The sequence below is a fragment of the Cervus canadensis genome, chromosome 2 (assembly GCF_019320065.1).
Source record: "Cervus canadensis isolate Bull #8, Minnesota chromosome 2, ASM1932006v1, whole genome shotgun sequence".
Taxonomy (NCBI): domain Eukaryota; kingdom Metazoa; phylum Chordata; class Mammalia; order Artiodactyla; family Cervidae; genus Cervus; species Cervus canadensis.
The window spans coordinates 49914564-49934882 of record NC_057387.1 but is presented as its reverse complement, the minus strand read 5'-3'; the positions used below and the strand labels follow the sequence as shown (position 1 = coordinate 49934882).

General features: G+C 37.0%; 1 protein-coding gene across 26 annotated transcripts in view; it reads right to left on the bottom strand.

Moving 5' to 3' along the window:
- The window catches only part of ZNF644 (zinc finger protein 644), a 101664-nt gene that overhangs the window by 37734 nt on the left and 43611 nt on the right, over positions 1–20319 (bottom strand). The gene's annotated exons all lie outside the window — the stretch shown is intronic.

The following is a 20319-nucleotide window of genomic DNA, read 5'->3' as shown; positions in this document are numbered from 1 at the left end:
GAATATTATTTATTAATAAAGTATTGATGTATAATCTACCAGAAAGATATATTACTCATGAACCTCTATGAACACAACAAAATTGCTCCAAAATATATAAATCATAAACTTAGAAGAATTAGGAGAAACTGATAAACAGACAGTCACAAATGGATGCTTTAAAACTTCTCCCCAGAAGTCAAATGGTCAAAGAGAATATTCCAGTTTTCCTTACCCATTGCCTCCTTTCAATATCACCTTTCTTTTACTTTATTAAAATAAAGATTCCCAAACACGAATCTGCAACCTTCTCCATCTGTCAGTCATACAGATCTACAGCCTTTGAGTAAGCTTCCTTATTCTCTTTTATTCACATTTCACATCCTGATTTTTCACATCCATCATCTTCAAATTACATCCAGAATGCAATCACTTCTCACCACTGCCACACCCAGGTCCACTATTATCTCTCCCCTATATTATTTCCAAAGCTTCCTAATCTGGTCTTAGTGAATCTACTCTTGCCCACCTACCATCTACTTTTAACACTGCAATCAAACATATCATTTTAAATTCTAGGACATTATCTCGAACCTGTCAATTGCTCCCTGTTTTCCCCTCTAAGGAAAATACCCAACATCTTTATAACACTTTGTAAAAGGTCTTACGAAGAATCCTCCCAGTAACTCTTTGACCTCATTTTTAACTCCTCTCCCCAACTCACTCACCAGTTATAGACATGCTGGCTTTCTTACTATTCCTTGAAAACATTCTCTCTCACATTAAGGCCTTAGCTCTGACTATTTCTCAGTTGGAATGCTCTATATCCCAGGTATTCTTATGGTAAACTTCCTCATCTAATTTGTCTTTGCCAAACTATTTTCTTTTGAATAATGCCTACGTGGACCACTCTGGTGAACATGATATCCAAAACTCACTCGTTTCCCTACTCCTGACATTCTTAAATACACTTATACTAGTTTATCCATTTTTCCTCCCACAGCATTTATCACCTTTAACATACTATATAATATACTTATTAACTATGGTCATTATTTGTGCATCATTCCCACAGAACTAAGTTTCAAGGGCACAGATCTTTGTCTTGTCAGCTGAATATTTCATAGATTTAGAAGGGTACTGGGCTAAAAACACCTGGTGGCTCAGACGTGAAGAATCCGCCTGCAATGCAGGAGACCTGGGTTTGTTCACTGGGTTGGGAAGAAATACAAAAGGCAAAATGGTTGTCAGGGGATGCCTTACAAATAGCTGAGAAAAGAACAGAAGCTAAAGGCAAAGGAGAAAAGATATATCCATCTGAATGAAGAGCTCCAAAGAATAGCAAGGAGAGATAAGAAAGCCTTCCTAAGTGATCAATGCAAAGAAATAGAGGAAAACAACAGAATGGGAAAGACTAGAGCTCTCTTCAAGAAAATTATTTTTTTTCTTTTCTTCCTTTTTTTTAAAAAATATGGGTGTACATGTTTTCCCCATCCTGAACTCCCCTCCCACCTCCCTCCCCATCTGATACTTCTGCGTCATCCCAGCGCACTAGCCCTGAGCACCCTGTCTCATGCATCGAATCTGAACTGGAGGTCTGTTTCACATATGATAATAGACATATTTCAATTCTATTCTCTCAGACATCCCACCCTTGCCCTCTCCCACAGAGTCCAATAGACTGTTCTATACATCTGTGTCTCCTTCGCTGTCCTGCATATAATTAGAGATATCAAGGGAACATTTCACGGAAAGACAGGCACAATAAAGGACAGAAATGGTATGGACCTAACAGAAGCAGTAGATACTAAGAAGAGGTGGCAAGCCCAGAAATAAACCCATGCACCTATGGGTACCTTATTATTGACAAAGGAGGCAAGAATACACAATGGGGCAAAGACAGCCTCTTCAATAAATGGTGCTGGGAAAACTGGACAGCTACATGCAAAAGAATGAAATTAGAACACCTCCTAAAACCATACACAAAGATAAACTCAAAATGGATTAAAGATCTAAATTTAAGACCAGAAACTATAAAACTCTTAGAGGAAAACAACAGGCAGAACACTTGACATAAATCAAACCAAGATCCTCTATTAAACCACCTCCAAGAGTAACGGAAATAAAAACAAAAGTAAACTAGTGGGACTGGATTAAACTTAAAAGCTTTTGCACAACAAAGGAACTATAAGAAAGGTAAAAAGACAACCCTCAGAATGGGAGAAAATAATAGCAAATGAAACAACTGATAAAGGATTAATTTCCAAAATACACAAGCAGCTCATACGACTCAATACCACAAAACAGACAACCCAATGAAAAAGTGGGAAAAAGACCTAAAAAGACATTTCTTCAAAAAGACATACAGATGGCTAACAAACGCATGAAATGATGCTCAACACTGTTCATTATTAGAGAAATGCAAATCAAAACTACAATGAGATATCACCTCACACTGGTCAAAATGGCCATCATCAAAAAGTCTACAAACAATAAATGCTGGAGCAGATGTAGAGAAAAGGGAATGCTCTTGCACTGTTGGTGGGAATGTAAACTGATACAGCCACTATGGAAGACAGTATGGAGATTCCTTAAAAAACCAGGAGTAAAACCACCATATGACTCAGCAATCCCACTCCTAGGTATATACCACAAGGAAACAAAAAGTGAAAATGACCCATGTATCCCATTGCTCACTGCAGCACTATTTAGAATAGCTAGAACATGGAAGCAACCTAGATGTCCATCAACAGATGATGAATAAAGAAGCTGTGGTACATAGACACAATGGAATATTACTCAGCTATAAAAAGGAACACTTTTGAGCCAGTTCTAATGAGGTGGATGAACCTAGAACCTATTATATGGAGTGAAGTGAGTCAGAAAGAGAAAGATAAATATCGTATTCTAATGCATATATATGGAATCTAGAAAAATGGTACTGTAGAATTTATTTACAGGGCAGCAATGGAGAAACAGACATAGATAACAGATTTATGGACATGGGGAGAGGGGAGGAGAGGGTGAGATGTATGGAAAGAGTAACCTGGAAACTTACATTGCCATAGGTAAAATAGACAGCATACAGGAATTAGCTGTGTGGCTCAGGAAACTCAAACAGGGCTCTGTATCAACCTAGAGGGGTGGGATGGAGAGGGAGATGGGAGGGAGGTTCCAAAAGGAGGGATATACGTATACCTATGGCTGATTCACGTTGAGGTTTGACAGAAAACAGCAAAATTCTGTAAAGCAATTATCCTTCAATAAAAATACTAATTAATTAAAAAAAAAAAAGAAGAGGTGGCAAGAATAAACAGAAGAACTATACAAAAAAGCTCTTAATGACCCAGGTAACCATGATGGTATGATCACTCAGCTACAGCCAGACATCCTGGAGTGTGAAGTCAAGCAGGCCTTAAGAAACATCACTGTGAACAAAGCTAGTGGAGGGGATGGAATTCTAGCTGAGCTATTTCAAATACTAAATGATGATGCTGTGAAACTGCTGTACTCAATATGCCAGCAAATCTGGAAAACTCAGCAATAGCCACAGGACTGGAAAATATAAGTTTTCATTCCAATCCCAAAGAAAGGCAATGCCAAAGAATGTTCAAACTACCACACAATTGTACTCAGTTCACACACTAGCTAAATAATTCTCAATATTCTCCAAGCTAGACTTCAACAGTAGGTGAACTGAGAACTTCCAGATGTTCAAGCTGGATTTAGAAAAGGCAGAGTAACCAGAGATCAAATTGCCAACATTCGTTGGATCATAGAAAAAACAAGAGAATTCCAGGAAAACATCTACTTCTGCTTCCTTGACTATACTAAACCCTTTCACTGTGTGGATCACAACAAACTGTGGAGCATTTTTAAAGAGATGGGAATACCAGACTACTTTACCTGCCTCCTGACTGAACATGGGAACAACAGACTCGTTCCAAATTGGGAAAGGAGTACGCCAAGGCTGTATAATGTCACCTGGTTTATTTAACTTATATGCGGAGTATGTCATGAGAAATGCTGGGCTGAATGAAGCACAAGCTGGAATCAAGATTGCTGGGAGGAATATCAATAACCTCAGATACGCAGATGACACCACCTTTATGGCAGAAAGTGAAGAGAACTGAAAAGTCTCTTGATGAAAGTGAAAGAGGAGACTGAAAAAGTGGCGTAAAACTCAATGTTCAGAAAACTAAGATCACGGCATCCAGTCCCATCAGTTCAAGACAAACAGATGGGGAAACAATGGAAACAGTGAGAGACTTTATTTTCTTGGGCTCCAAAATCACTGCAGATGGTGACTGTAGCCATGAAATTAAAAGACCCTTGGCTCCTTGGAAGGAAAGTTATGACCAACCTAGAGAGCATATTAAAAAGCAGAGACATTACTTTGCCAACAAAGGTCTGTCTAGTCAAAGCTATGGTTTTTCCAGTAGTCTTGTATGGATATGAGAGTCAGACCATAAAGAAGGCTAAGTGCCGATGAATTGATGCTTTTGAACTGTGGTGCTGGAAAAGACTTGAGAGTCTCTTGGACAGCAAGGAGGTCAAATCAGTCAATCCTAAAGGAAATTAGCCCTGAATATTCACTGGAAGGACTGATACTGAAGCTAAAACTCCAATACTTTGGCCACCTGATGGAAAGAAGTGACTCACTGGCAAAGACCCTGATGCTGGGAAAGATTGAAGGCAGAAGAAGGGGACAACGGAGGATGAGATGGTTGGATGGCATCACCAACGCGATGGACATGAGTTTGTGTAGGCTTCAGGAACTGGTTGGATGGCATCAACCAACGCGATGGACATGAGTTTGTGTAGGCTCCAGGAACTGGTGATGGACAAGGAAGCCTGGCATGCTGCAGTCCATGGGGTCACAAAGAGCTGGACACGACTGAGCGACTGAACTTAACTGGAGTCCTTCTCCTCAGCAGACAACTGGATTAAAGTCTTACTAAGCATGGCCCTACCCACAAGAGCAACACCCAGTTTTTCCCATGCCAGTACCTCCAATCAGGAAGCTTGCACAAGCCTTGTCCACCAGAGTGCAGACAGAAGAAACAAGAATTACAATCCTGCAGTCTCTAGAACAAATACCACAATCATAGAAAATTAATCAGAATGCAGAGGATTATATCTCAGAAGGAATAAGATAAAATCCCAGAAAAAACATGAAGATGATTGTATATCATAATTGAGTGGAATTATGCCACAAATGCAAAGGTGGTTTAATATAAGTGAAGTGATCAATATTATATATTAATAGAAGAAAAGAATAAAACAAAACAATCAGCTCAACAGACACAGAAAGATCACTTGACAAAATCCAACACTGTTTCATGATTAAAAACACTCAGCAAACTAGACTAGAAGTGAATTTCCTTAAAATGGTAAAAGGTATCCATGAAAAACTCACAGCTAACATACTCATCAATGGTGAAAGACAAAGTTTTCCTCCTAAGACAAGGCTGCCTGCTTTTACCATGGCTATTCAACATTGTACTAGACGTTCTAGGCATAGCAGTTGTGCAAGTAAAAGGAATCCTAATTGGAAAGAAGTAAAACCACCTATCTGCAGATGACATGATTTCACACACAGGAATGCCCTGGAGAAGTTTGGTGTTCAGTTCCAGACCACTGCTTAAAAGGGAATATTGTAACAGAGAGAGAAATTTTTGGTTTCCCAGTAAATATAAAAGCTACCATTACACTATATAGTTGACCCTTAAAACAATATGGGTTTGAACTGCACAGATTCACCTGCATGCAAATTTTTTTCAATAGTAAATACTACTATTTACTAGTAAATATGACAATACTACATAATTCAAGGTTGGCTGAATCTGTAGAAGAGGAACCTCAGCTACGGAGGTCCAACCATAAGTTATACTGGGATTTTCAACTGTGCAGATGATCAGCACACCAATCCCCTGGCTTTTCAAGGGTCAATTACAGTCAATTAAATGTAACACAGCATTATGTCTCAAAGAAAGCAGTGAATATACCTTAATTAAAAAACAATATTGCTAAAAAAAAAGAAAGGTAACCATCATCTCAGCCTTCAGCAAACTGTAACGTTTTTGCTGGTAGATGATCTTGTCTCAGTGTTGATGGGAGCTGACTGATCAGAGAGGTGGCTGCTAAAGACTGAGGTAGCTTCAGCCTCTCATGAACCATTTCTTCCTTTCATGAACAACTTATCTGTAGCATGCAAATGCTATTAGATAGTTTGAAATATTCCAAAAATTACCAAAATGTAACAGAAACATCAAACGAGCAAATGCTCTTGGTAAACTGGTGCCAACAGACTTGCTCAACACAAGGTTGCCACAAACCTTCAATTCATAAAAAAGCACAGTATCTGTAAACACAATAAAGCAAAATGTAATAAAACGAGTTATGTCTGTATAGAAAGTTCAGATTACACATGCACACACACAAACTTACTAGAGTTAACATATTACAGAAATTCAGCAAACTTGCAGGTATAAGATAAATATAAATCAACTGTGTTTCCCTATGCCAGCAATGTATGATCCAAAAAGGAACTTAAGAAAACAATACTATTTACAAAAGCATTCAAAGTAAAATATCTAGGAATAAATGTAACCAGGAAGGTCAAAGTCTTAATACATTGAACAATTACAAAGTATTGCTGAAAGAAATTAAAGAAGGCCTAAATAAATGGAAAGCTATCCTATGTTCATGGATTAGGAAACAAAATATTTTTAAAATGGCAATTCTTTCCAAAGTGATCTATAGATTTAACACAATCTCTATAAAAATTCTAATGGCTTTTCAAAATAGAAGTAGATAAGCTGATCTTAAAATTCATATTAAACTGTGAAGGGCCCTAAAGAGCAAAAACAGTATCGAAAAAGAAATAAAGTAAGGGGACTCACAATGATTTTAAAATTTATTAACATAGCTAAAGTAACCAGCATGGTACCAGAATAAGGGTAGACATAACAGACGAATGAGAATCCAGAAATAAGCCAAAACATCTGTGGCCAATCGATTCTTAACAAAGGTGGCAAGACCATTCAGGGAGAAAGAACAGTCTTTCAACATTTGGTCTTGGGAAAACTGGATGATCACATGTAAAAAAGAAAAAATGAAGCTGAACTGCTGCCTCATTTTGTGAACAAAACTAAATCAAAACAGAACTATAAACATAAGAACTAAAACTATTATGTTCTTAGAATAAGGCATAAGGTATGGATTTTTATGATGTTGTATTTGGCAATGGATTCTTAGATGTGACACCAAGGCATGATGAACACATGAAAAAAAAAATAGATAATTTGGACTTCACCAAAACTTTTTTTGTGCAATGGATATTATCAAGATGTATTTGATAAGGGTTTAATGTCCAGGGTATATAAACAGCTCAACAACAAAAAGAAAAAAAACAATTTTTAAAATGGGCACAGGACTTTACATAGACATTCGTCAAATGAAGATAAACAAATGGCTAACAAGACTAAGATGTTCACCATCTTGGTCATGAAGAAAACACAAATGAAAACCACAATAAGATACCATAGGGCTTTCCTTGTAGCTCAGATGGTAAAGAATCTGCCTGCAATGCAGGAGACCCAGGTCTAATCACTGGGTTGGGAAGATCCCCTGGAAAAGGGAATGGCAACCCACGCCAGTATTCTTGCCTGGAGAATCCCCTGGACAGACCATGGCATTGCAAAGAATTGGACATGACTGAGAGACACACCCATTAGAATAGACAGCTTAATTAAAAAAAAACAAAAAACAAAAAACTAGAAAACAAGTGTTGATGTGAATGTGGAGAAACAGAGACCTCATACACTGCTGGTGAGAAATGAAACAGCACACCTGTTGTGGAAAACCATCTGGGTTCTTAAAAAAAGGTAACAATCTAGAAAAGAGAGTTTGGAAGTGAAGAAGTCACAGTATCACCAAGGATATTACTGTAAACGCACTGGGAAGACCCAGAGGAATCGGGTGGAGAGGGAGGTGGGAGGGGGGATGGGGATGGGGAATACATGTAAATCCATGGCTGATTCATGTCAATGTATGACAAAACCCACTACAATACTGTAAAGTAATTAGCCTCCAACTAATAAAAATAAATGGGAAAAAAAAAAGGAGGTAACACTGAATTACAGCATACCCAGCTATTCACCTTCAAGATATATATCCAGGAGAAATGAAATTTACATACACACAGAAAATTGTACATGCATGTTTATAGCATCATATTCCTAACAGTTGAAAAAAGAAACAAAGGGCATACTACAACTTGGATGAACCCTGAAAATATGCTAAGTGAAATAAGCCAGACATCAAGAATCATTCTACGATTCCCTTCACTTGAAATAGTGAGAATAGGCAAATCCATCGAGACAGAAAGTAAAGAGTACGTAGTGATACTGGAATGAGGGAATTGGAAATGATTACTTAATGAGTACAGGGTGTTGACACACCTTTAAAATGAGATAACTGGTGATTGCATAACACTGTGAATATACTAAATATCACTGAATTGTCCACTTAAAATGACTAATTGTATGTTATGTAAATTCCTCAATTTAAAAAAAGATAGCAATCATAATATGTGCCCATGTTCTGACAAGATCTAATTTAGAGCAAACTTCTATTTCCTTAGATCTTCTCTAAAATTACCCAACCAAAGTCCAATCCTATAATAGTTTCTAATACCCTCTTAAAAAGACAGCCCAAAATTCCCTTTAGTATGAGGAATCTCTCACTTCAACAAACAAAAACCATGTTCAACTATAGGTTTTCTTTGCTGGTTCTTTTGGTTGGAAGGTATTGATGAGACTAGCAACTAATTTCTCAACAGAAATAACAGAAGCCAGAAAACAAAGGGATAATAGCCTAGTTAAAAGAAAATAATGACCAACCTAGAATTCTGCTGCTGCTGCTGCTGCTAAGTCGCGTCAGTCGTGTCCAACTCTGTACGAAACCATAGATGGCAGCCTACCAGGCTCCGCCGTCCCTGGGATTCTCCAGGCAAGAACACTGGAGTGGGTTGCCATTTCCTTCTCCAATGCATGAAAGTGAAAAGTGAAAGTGAGGTCGCTCAGTCCTGTCCAACTCTTAGTGACCCCATGGACAAAAGCCTACCAAGCTCCTCCGAACATGGGATTTTCCAGGCAAGAGTATTGGAGTGGGGTGCCATTGCCTTCTCCGAACCTAGCATTCTAACCAGTCAAAAAAAAAAATCATAAAAAAGTGAAAGTGAAATACATAACATGACCAGAAAACAAAAACGAGAATTTCCCAGCACAAATCTACATCAAAGTATATACTAAAGGGAGTTCTTCAAAAAAGGGAAAGGACTGCAGACAGGTAAATCTAAACTAGATTTAAAAGCTAAAATAAAAAATGATATGGTCTCATGTGCTTAAAATATATATGGAGTTAAACACAGATGAATATCATAGCAAATAAATAGAAAAAGAGGTGACAGGGTGATTAATGGAATTCCTCACATTATCTGGAAAGATATAAGGTAACTTAATTGGACTCTTATAGGTCAAGGATGCATGTTGCAATCTCTAAGGCAGCAGCTCCCAAAAGCAAGCTCTATGGACCCCTGGGTATCCCTATCAGGAGATTCTCAAAATCATGACTATTTTCATAATACTAAAGACCTTATTTGACTTCTTCACTCTCATTCTCTCACAGGTGTACAACAGTTTTCCAGTCTATATATGATAAACTTGTGATAACCCAACAGACTAAAGCAGAAGCAGGTATGAAAATCCAGCTGTCTTTCATTCAGCTAGACAGGAAAGCAATTTGAAATTAAAAAAAAAATGTACCTTTTTTACTAAATTTTATTTTACAATGTATATTTTTCACAAAATTGTATTATTTATGTTAGCATTTAAAGGGACATTCTTGCTTTCCAAAAACAAACCATTACCTGGCCCTAAATGTTAACTGTGCCAAAGTTGAGAAACACTGATATAACCATATTTAAAAAAATTTTTTTTAGAGTTTAAATGGATCTTAAGAACACAGAGTTTAAGACTCAATGACCTAAATAAATGAAAGGATAATATGACATTCATGGATTGGAAGATTTAATAACATAAAAATGTCAACTCTTAGTTCAATTTCTGCAAAACTGATTATGTGACGACAAAAATGTAATGGAACCGCAAACAGCCCATAGAAGAAGATAGGAAAGAAGAACAGGAAGAACAAGGTAGGAAAACTTGCCTTTCTGAACATAAAGACTTGTTATAATGCTATGTAAATTAAAACAGCATAGTTTTGGTGCAAGGGTAGATAAAGTAGACCAATGGAAAATAAAAAAATAGCCCAGAAACAGACTCATACATATATGGTCATTTGATACACGAGAAATGTAGTATTGCAGAGGAGCTGGGAAACAATCTTTTCAACAAATGGTACTGTATAAAATATATATCCATAAGAAAAAAAAGAAAAGGTGACCTCTATACCTCATGTAATACCCAGAATAAATTCCAGGTAGCAGATAAATCTAAGTGCATCATAAACAATATACAAAATAATATACAATAATCAGTTCTAGGTAAAAAGTAGAAAGCAAAATAATAAAGCCTCTAGGACAATGTCCCTCAACCTTAGGACTAGTCACACTGGGGATAAGTTAACTGTGCTGTGCATTGTAGAATATATAGCATTCAGTGAATTGCAGAATGTTTAGTAGCCAACCCACTAGATGCCTGGAGTAGTCCACCCACCCGGCTGTGAAAACTAAAGTCTCTGAACACAGCCAAATGTCCTACCCAGGGCACGGAAGGTGTGGGATGAGGGTAGGGGGAATTGTCTCTATTGAGAACCAGTTCTAGAAGATAACATAAGATAATATTTTCATATTCTTGGAGCAGAGGAAGTCAAGGAGTAGTGACTATACATGAAGACAATGATAATGTGGACTATATTAAAATTAAGACCTTCCTTTCATTAAAGGGTAACATTAAGAGGGTGAAAATCAGGAAAATGGATATATCTTTCTAACAAAGGATTTGTATCTAGCATATATTAAAAAAAAAAAAAAACCTCCTAAAAACAGAGGGAAAAGAAGAGAAACTCCAATAGGAAAAAAAGGCACTCATATTCATAGAACATGTAACTCATATAAATCAGTAATGTAGAAAACTCAATAGTAACAATAATAAAAAGAATATCCAAGCAGCCAATAAATTTAAAAAAAAGTACTCAATCTCATTTAGAATCACAGAAATGTATCCTACAAAAGAACTAAAATTAAAGAGGCTATTAATGCTAAGGGTTGGTGAGACTACAGAGAAACAGAAACTCTCACATTCTGTTGATGGGATAGGTAGGAATAACGACTCTGAAAACAATCCTTTTATTATCTTCTAAATTTGAACATATATACACAAATGACCCAGCTATTCTACTGGGTATATACTACTGGTACATACCCCACATAAATGTTGCACATGTACCCCAAGAAACATTTGTAAGAACGTTCATGACAGCACCATCTAATCCAAATGTCCAACAGTAAAAAAGATGGTGATTGAATAGTAAGAGGGAGCTACAGCCATATATATCTGATAACATACATGAATCTCCCAAACATAACAGAAACAAAATAATACTATATAATTCTATTTTTATAAAACTCCAAAAACAAGTTTTAAAAAAGTTATATTCTTTGAAGCCAGGTAGTGGTTACTCCAAGAAATAGGAAAGGGAGAGTACTCGGGAAAGGAAGCATAGGAGGCTGCTGGCAGTATTCAATTTCTTCAATCTATGGTGGTCATAAGTGTTTACTTCATGATGATTCATTCAGCTGTAAACTTGGTACAGGTTACTTTACATTTCAATTTTTAAAAAGACAAGGAGGGTGGGGAGGAATTCCCTGGCGGTCCAGTGGTTAAGACCTGGCACTTTCACTGAGAGGGGCAGGGGTCTGATCCCTAGTCAGGGAACTAAGATCCAGCAAGCCACACAGTGTGGCCAAAAAATAAAAGACGTGGGGCATTATCTTTTATATGCTGTACATGCAACCCACAAAACAATAATTACACAAATATTTTAGATACTACAGTACTACATATCAATTATTTAAGAGTAAAAATCATGTCTGGAGACATCATAACCTTCCACGTCTTACACTTCAAGATCCTTTGCCTAATTAAATAAAACAAATAAAATATGTTAAAAAGGACTGCATGAGTTTTTAGTATGTTGCAGGAAGGCAAATATACTTAAGTTTGTTTTCCTGTATGTGTCATTTATTTTGATCACCTAAAAAAATCTAATTTCTTAGCTTTACATATGACAAAATAAAATACATGTCTTGGAAAATACTAATATTAAAGGAAAATTGAAGATGTTTGTTTTTCTAATATTAAAAATATATTTTTATAACATTTATAACACATAGAGGTTTAAGGCAGAATATAAATAATGCCTGAGCTAAAGAAGGTTTCTATCAAAAATTTGCATGTTTCCCTTACCATCTTACTTTGACTTGGGTTGTTTTTATATTCCATACAACATTTTAATAAAATGTAGATTTACAACACCACTTATTATTTTATTTACAAAATAAGAATTAAACATTTATAATATTAAGTTGCTTAGTATCAAATAGAGCCCCTCTGAATTTAATCATTTAAGTGGAACTGCATACAGCACACAATCTGATTCAATTTTAAGCCAAGTAGTGCCACCAAGTGGTAGCAAATTCTTTTTTCAAAACACCACTCTGAAGCAATAGAAAATGTTATACTGGAATAAAATACTGATATGGAAAAATCAATCTTAATAAAGTAAACAAGACTGTGAAATACCTTAGTATAAAAGTTCAAAAACAAAACAGGTCAATCTTTTAAGAAAAAAGTTGTATGTATTACTGCAATGGTCTTACACTTTCAAACTTGTATTTTTCACAGAAAGTAAGGAACTATGAATATAGGGCTGCAGACTTCCCTTGTTGTTGCTTCTTAAAATTTTTTATTGGAATAGAATTGATTTACAATGTTGTGCTAGTTTCAGGTGTATGTTGCTTGTTTTTTAATTCCATATTTTCTTAAGAGACTTTATTGCTCTAGAAATTAATGAAAACACACACAGTAAAAGACGTGAAGATTTCATAATCTGCTACCCTTGTGATTTTAGACTTTAGTCCAAACTCCCTCGCCTCCAGGTAAGGGAGTTGGGGCTGAAAGATGGATCCAAAATAACAGTGAATGATATAACCAATCATGCCTATGTGATACAGATTCCATAAATACCCAAAAGGATGAGGTAAAGAGAGCTTCTGGGCTGTTGAACACATGGAGGTGCTGAGAGCAGAGCACCTAAAGCATGGAAGCTCTGTGCCCCTTTCCCACATACCTTACTCTATGCATCCTTTCCATCTGGTTGTTTCTGAGCCGTATCCTTTTATAATAACCTGGTAATCTAGAGAGTAAATAGATTTCCTAAATTCTGTGAGCCACTCTAACAAATTAATTGAAACGGGGGTCATGAGAAGCTCTGATTTAGAGCCAGTTGGCCAGAAGAAGAGATAAAAACCTGGACGTGCAACTAGCATCTGAAGTCCAAGGACAGAATCGTGATAACCTCCAATCTGTAACCAGTCACAGATGACATCCTGGGCTTGCACCTGGCCTCTTAAGTGTGTGTGTGTGTGTGTGTGTGTGTGTGTGTGTGTTTGCTGGGCAGAGGGAGAGTAGTCCTGTAGGACTAAACCCTTACCGTAGAATCTGATGCTATCTCTGGGTAGATAAGTGTCAGGACTGAACTGAATTGTAGAACAATAACTGGTGTCTGGAGAAACGCTTGGTGGTGTGGAAAAACCCCCTTCCCACACACTGGAATTAAGTCCAGAACTTTAATAATACTATTTTAATTTCATGAACTAGTACTAGCAAAAGAAATGACTAAATTTTAGTATAAAGTTAATGTTTAATACCAAAGTGATAAGTGTTACGTAGTTCTTGTCCAACCCAATAATAATGCACTTAGTCTTAGACCACTTAGATCTCCTAAACACTCTCCCTTTTTTCACTGTACCTCACCTACACTGGCCTTCTTGATATTCCTTGACCAGGTCCAACATACTTTGCACTTAGCACTTAATGTTCTCTGCCTGAAGTTCTTCCTCCAAATATACGTATAAATCCATTTCTTCAGTTCCAGTCATCTCCTTCTCAGTTCTTGCTGCCGCTGCTGCTGCTAAGTTGTGTCAGTCGTGTCCAACTCTATGAAACCCCATAGACGGCAGCCCACCAGGCTCTGCCGTTCCTGGGATTCTCCAGGCAAGGACACCGGAGTGGGTTGCCATTTCCTTCTCCAATGCATGAAAGTGAAAAGTGAGTGAAGTCGCTCAGTCATGTCTGACTCAGCGACCCCATGGACTGCAGCCTACCAGGCTTCTCCATCCATGGGATTTTCCAGGCAAGAGTACTGGAGTGGGGTGCCATTGCCTTCTCCGTCAGTTCTTCTTAGATCATCCTTAATAACACAGCATTTTTAAGTCACTCTTTATCCCCTTTTCTAATTTTACTTTTCTTCACAATACTTAGGGCTTTCCTGATAGATCAGTTGGTAAAGAATCTGCCTGCAATGCAGGAGACCCCGGTTTGATTCCTAGACTGCCCATTCCAGTATTCGTGGGCTTCCCTTGTGGCTCGTAAAGAATCCGGCTGCAATGTGGGAGAGCTGGGTTCGATCCCTGGGTTGGAAAGATCCCCTGGAGAAGGGGAAGGCTACCCACTCTAGTATTCTGGCCTGGAGAATTCCAGGGACTGTACAGTCCATGGGGTCACAGAGTCGGCCACAACTGAGCGACTTTCACTTCATACTTCTTCATACATACATCACAATACTTACAAATATCTGAAAGATTATATAGTTATTTGACTGTTTCCTCTTCCCCACTGAGGGCAGAGGCTAATATTTTGTTCACTTGATACACCCCTGGCATCTAAAATAGTCCTTGAAGTGACTACTCTTGTGGTCTATCATAAGCAGAATTTTACAAAATTAATGCATCTGTGCCTTCTAATTGGACTTGTTGGTTCATTTCTAACCAATTCTTCACACGTATAGGCAAAATGATCTTTTCAAGCTTATTACTCTTCTGTGGAACACGACATTTTCCCCTCTACCAGGACATAGTCCCAAATCTCTAACAGCTAAAACGGCTACACACTGGGTCCTGCCTATGTTTCCAGTTTTGGCACACACTCTCCTAACAGCTCTTAGGGATTCAACCACACTGGCCCTCTCAAATTTCCCAATATCTTCCTTCTCATCACAGGACCTCTGCATATGCAGTTTCTTTGGTCTTGAATTCTCTGCTATTCTCCCCCAAGCATGCTTTCACATAAATTTAATTAACCTTAGCTCATAATCTTCTTTCAGATCAAAGCTCTAAATATCACTTTTACTCTAGGAAGTTTTCCTCAAACACTCTATGTCAAGTTCCTTTATCATATGCTTTTGAAGAACTGATCCTTTTAGAGCGTTAACGTCTTTCAAATGTTCTATTGATTATGGTATAGCCCCCACTGAACTGAGGCAAGAGAATGTTCATCACGCCTTCTGTTATATATGCTGTGTTTTTAAACAATGAGAAGGTGCGTGAATACTGATAAAGGGATACAGACAAAGCAAGCTAACTATAAGTGAACAATAAAGTCAGCAATCAAGCAATTTTGGAAATTAAAGCAAAATTTCTTTTTATTAACTTCAATTGTCTTCTCTAGTCATACTGCATGTTTCCGGGTAGACTCCATGGCCATCATTGTGTACACAAAAGATTATAAGCTTACTGAATATTTCTACTAACAATTCTACCATTTCAACTAAACATGAGTAACATAAATCTCCACAACATATACTGTCCTATCATTAGCTTTCAGGTGCCTAAATAGTAACTATCTCTGGATTGAATTGCATAAATTTGGCATATAGTACAAACATTTACTGTTCCCTTATTACAATATCATAAATGGTAATAGGTCAATGCATTTTTAAAACAAATTTATATCATAAATGATATAAAAGACTACAACTCTCTCCCAGATTAAAGTACTTTGTTCTAAGTCCTTTAATATACCTCTTAGATGACACAGATGCATCTCTATCTGCCACAGGTAACTGACTTGATGGCTTACATCTTGTTATTACACTCTAAGAGAATGGTTAAAAATTCGTTTAAAAAATCCAAGTAATTTCACTTAACTCTTTAATTCAGTTATAAAAGAGAACATTTGGAACTTACTATTATAGACTAAATTATGTCTCCACCCCACCTTCCTCCATCATATACTGAAGCCTTAAGCCCCAATATCTCAGAATTTAGCCATATGTGGAGACAAGACCTTTATTTATTTATTTTTTTTATTAGTTGGAGGCTAATTACTTCACAACATTTCAGTGGATTTTGTCCTACATTGATATGAATCAGCCATAGAGTTACACGTATTCCCCATCCCGATCCCCCCTCCCACCTCCCTCTCCACCCGATTCCTCTGGGGAGACAAGACCTTTAAAGAGGTAAGTAAGTTTAAAAGAGGTAACAAGGGTGGCCCCTAATTTAATCTGGTGGTGTCTTTATACAGAAAGATTAGGACGCACAAAGAGACATCAAAAATGTACTGCACACAGGAAAACAAAAAGGAATCCTTAAAAAACTGTTCTTATGTAGACCATAAGGCAAGAAAAGAAGAACCACCTGAGAAAACATATCAAAAATTACTTCACATGTAAATAATCTAAAAATATCAGTCAAAAGAAAGAAAATGACAGATTAAAAGAACTACAACCCTACTATATGCAGCTTACAAGAAACTCATTTCAAATTCAATGACATAAGTAGGCTGAAAATAAAAGAATGGAAAAAGATATGCCATGCAAACATTAATAGCTGGTAAAATAGTATCAGAACAAAGAAAATTACCAGTGATCAGGAAAACACTAAATAATAGTAAAAAGATCAAACCCACCAGGAAGACAATGACCCTAAATGTGTATACACCAAACAACAGAATCTTGAAATACACTTAAAAGAAACTGATAGAGAGGAAAGAGACAATCCATAATTGTTGTAGAGACTTCAACACTCTTCTCCCGCAACTGATACAACCACTGTAAAGAAAATCAGCAAGAATAAAGAAGCTCTGAACACGATCAACCAGGAGGACCTAAGTGACACACTTGAAACACTACCGAGCAACAAAGGAGTACATGCTTCCTCCAGTGGCTGTGAAACACTTGTGAAGACAGACGGTACCTTCAGCAATAAAGTAAACCTCAACAAATTTAAAAGACTGGTAATCAAACTAGAAACTGGGTCTAGAAAAAGAAAAGAGAAGTCCCTAACAACTGAAAACTAAATACTTCTAAATAATCCATGGCTCAAAAACTCTCAAAAAAATTTTTAAAAAAGAGAACTTAATGAAAATAGAACTTGCCAAAATATGAGATGCAGCCAAAGCAATGCTGACAGAGATATTTAGATTTATACCATTAACTGCTAAATCTTTAAAGAAAAAGGACAGAAATATAAATCCAATGCAAGAAAAAGAAGGAAATAATAAATATAACAGCAGAAATAAATGAAACTGAAAACAGAAAAATCACTGAAACAAAAAGCTAGTTATATGAAAAAAATCAATAAAATTAACAAACTTCCAGCAAGAATGATAAAGACTTTTAAAAAACAAAAGTGATCAATTTAATAATGAAACAGGAGATAACACCATATACCCTATAGACATTATAGCAATGATAAGGGCATACTGGCATATTAAAAAGCAGAGACCTAACTTTGTCAACAAAGGTCCATCTAGTCAAAGCTATGGTTTTTCCAGTGGTCATGTACGGATGTAAGAGTTGGGACTATAAAGAAAGCTGAGTGCTGAAGAATTGATGCTTTTGAACTGTGGTGTTGGAGAAGACTCTTGAGAGTCCCTTGGACTGTAAGGAGATCCAACCAGTCCATCCTAAAGGAGATCAGTCCTGGGTGTTCATTGGAGGGACTGATGTTGAAGCTGAAACTCCAGTACTTTGACCACCTCATGCGAATAGCTGACTCATTGGAAAAGACCCTGATGCTGGGAAAGACTGAAGGCAAGAGGAGAAGGGGATGACAGAGGATGAGATGGTTGGATGGCATCATCGACTCAATGGACATGGGTTTGGGTGGACTCTGAGAGTTGGTGATGGACAGGGAGGCATGGAGTGCTGTGGTTCATGAGGTCGCAAAGAGTCAGACACGACTGAGTGAGTGAACTAAACTGATGCAGAACTTTACAAAACTAACTTTAACAATTTGATGAAATAAGTCCAATATCTTGAAAAACACAACATACCATAACTCATTCAATATGAAATTAATTTTAAGTAGCCCAATAATTACTAAGGGCAGTGCATTTAAATTGTAAAACTCCCCAAAAAGAAACCTGTAGGCCAAGAAGGTTTCACTGGAGACTTCCAAACTGGAAAATTATTCTAAATAACACTGGAGAATTCCAAATTGGAAATTTATTTCAAATAACATGAGCGTATCAATTGAAAACCTGACACTCATTCATGGTAAGAATTTTCAGCATGTGGAATAAAGGGAAACTACTTCAATTTGAAAAAGAGCATCTAAGAACACCTACAGCTAACATACATTTAATGGTACAAAGCCTGAAGGCTTTCCTTCTAAAATCTTCTAAACGCAAGAATGTTCAATCTTACCACTCTAATTATACATATCTACTGGAGTTCTAACCACTGCAAAAAGGCAAGAAAAGGAAACAAAAGCATATACATTGGAAAGGAAAAAATAAAACTGTCCCTATTTGCACATAACACCTCAATGCCTACACAAAAAATTCCAAGAAGTAGACAAAAAAAACCTTTGGAACTAAGAAGTGAGAACAGTGAGGTCACAGAATACAAGATAAGACACACACAGATCAATTGCAGGGTGTTAGTTAAAATGGAGTGATGGCTAATTTTATGTCAACATGGCTGGACCAGAGTATCCAAATATGTGGTCAAACATCATTCAGGAAATTTCAGTGAAGGTTTTATATATGAAATTCACATTTAAATTGCTATACTCTGAACAGATTATCTTCCATAATGTGAGTGGGTCTAATCTAATCGGGTGAAGGCCTGGACAGAATGAAAAACTGACTCCCTTGAGCACTAGGGAATTCTACACCATACGGCCTTGAGACTTGAGCTCCAACACCTGCTCTTTCCCAAGTCTTTAGTCTGAAAGTCTTCAGATTTGAATCGTACTATCAGCGCTTCCCTGGGTGTCCAGCCTGCTAGCCTACCTTATAGACTTTGGACTTCCAGCTTCATTTTCAAATGAGCTAATTTCTTGAAATAAATCTCTTTACACACACACACACACACACACACACACACACACTCTCTCTCTCTCTCTCTACTTGTTCTGCTTCTCTGGAGAACTCTGATGAACACAGTAAGAAAATTCAAGGGCCTGTCCTTTCAAAGATCAGAAGGAAAAAATAATAAATAAAAAACCCAAACTGTCAGAAACAACTTTTTCCAAACTCTGGAAAACAGTAGATGGACTGAAGCAACAAAGTGAATGTTGAATCAAGAAAAACCAATTTTAAAATGGTAGGAGATGAAGACGGAAATGGCAACCTACTCAAGTATTCTTGCCTGGAAAACCCCATGGACAGAGGAGCCTGGTGGGTTATAGTCCATGGGGTCGCAGAGTTGGACACAACTGAGCGGACAAGCACAGTTGGAGCATATCTGATACTGTAAGTCAGCTCTATGAACCTGCAGTACATCCTCGTCTAGCTTAGAGACATATCCAGAATTCTATTACACGAAAAAAACAATGCTCCAAAATATCTATCTTTATGATGACAAAGATAAAATAATGGCTCCTCAAACTCATGATATTTATTTGTGAGTCAGTTTCAACTGATCAATTGATTTTTAAATTAGGATTTTAATTTAAAATTAAAATCAATTATAAATTTAAAATTTAGAATAAAAATGACTAAAAACTTAAAAAAAATGGTAGGTGAGCTTTGTGACATTTTAACTTAGCTTATTTCCAACCTCTTGCACAGTGAAAGTAAAAAAGACATTACTCAGCATTACTGTTCTGAGGACCTGGTTCTCCAAAGAACAGAGCAGACTTTGTTCCAAAAGAGTATGTGTATTTGCTTTGGCCAGTCTAAAAGTTGGATAAAAGACTGAAGAAATGTCCATCTTTGTTTCATCTAACTCAAAAATGCCTCAAAATAGAAAAGCAGCAAATCAGAGGATGTTAGAAAGATTGGGAGGAAAAGCTGAAAAGAA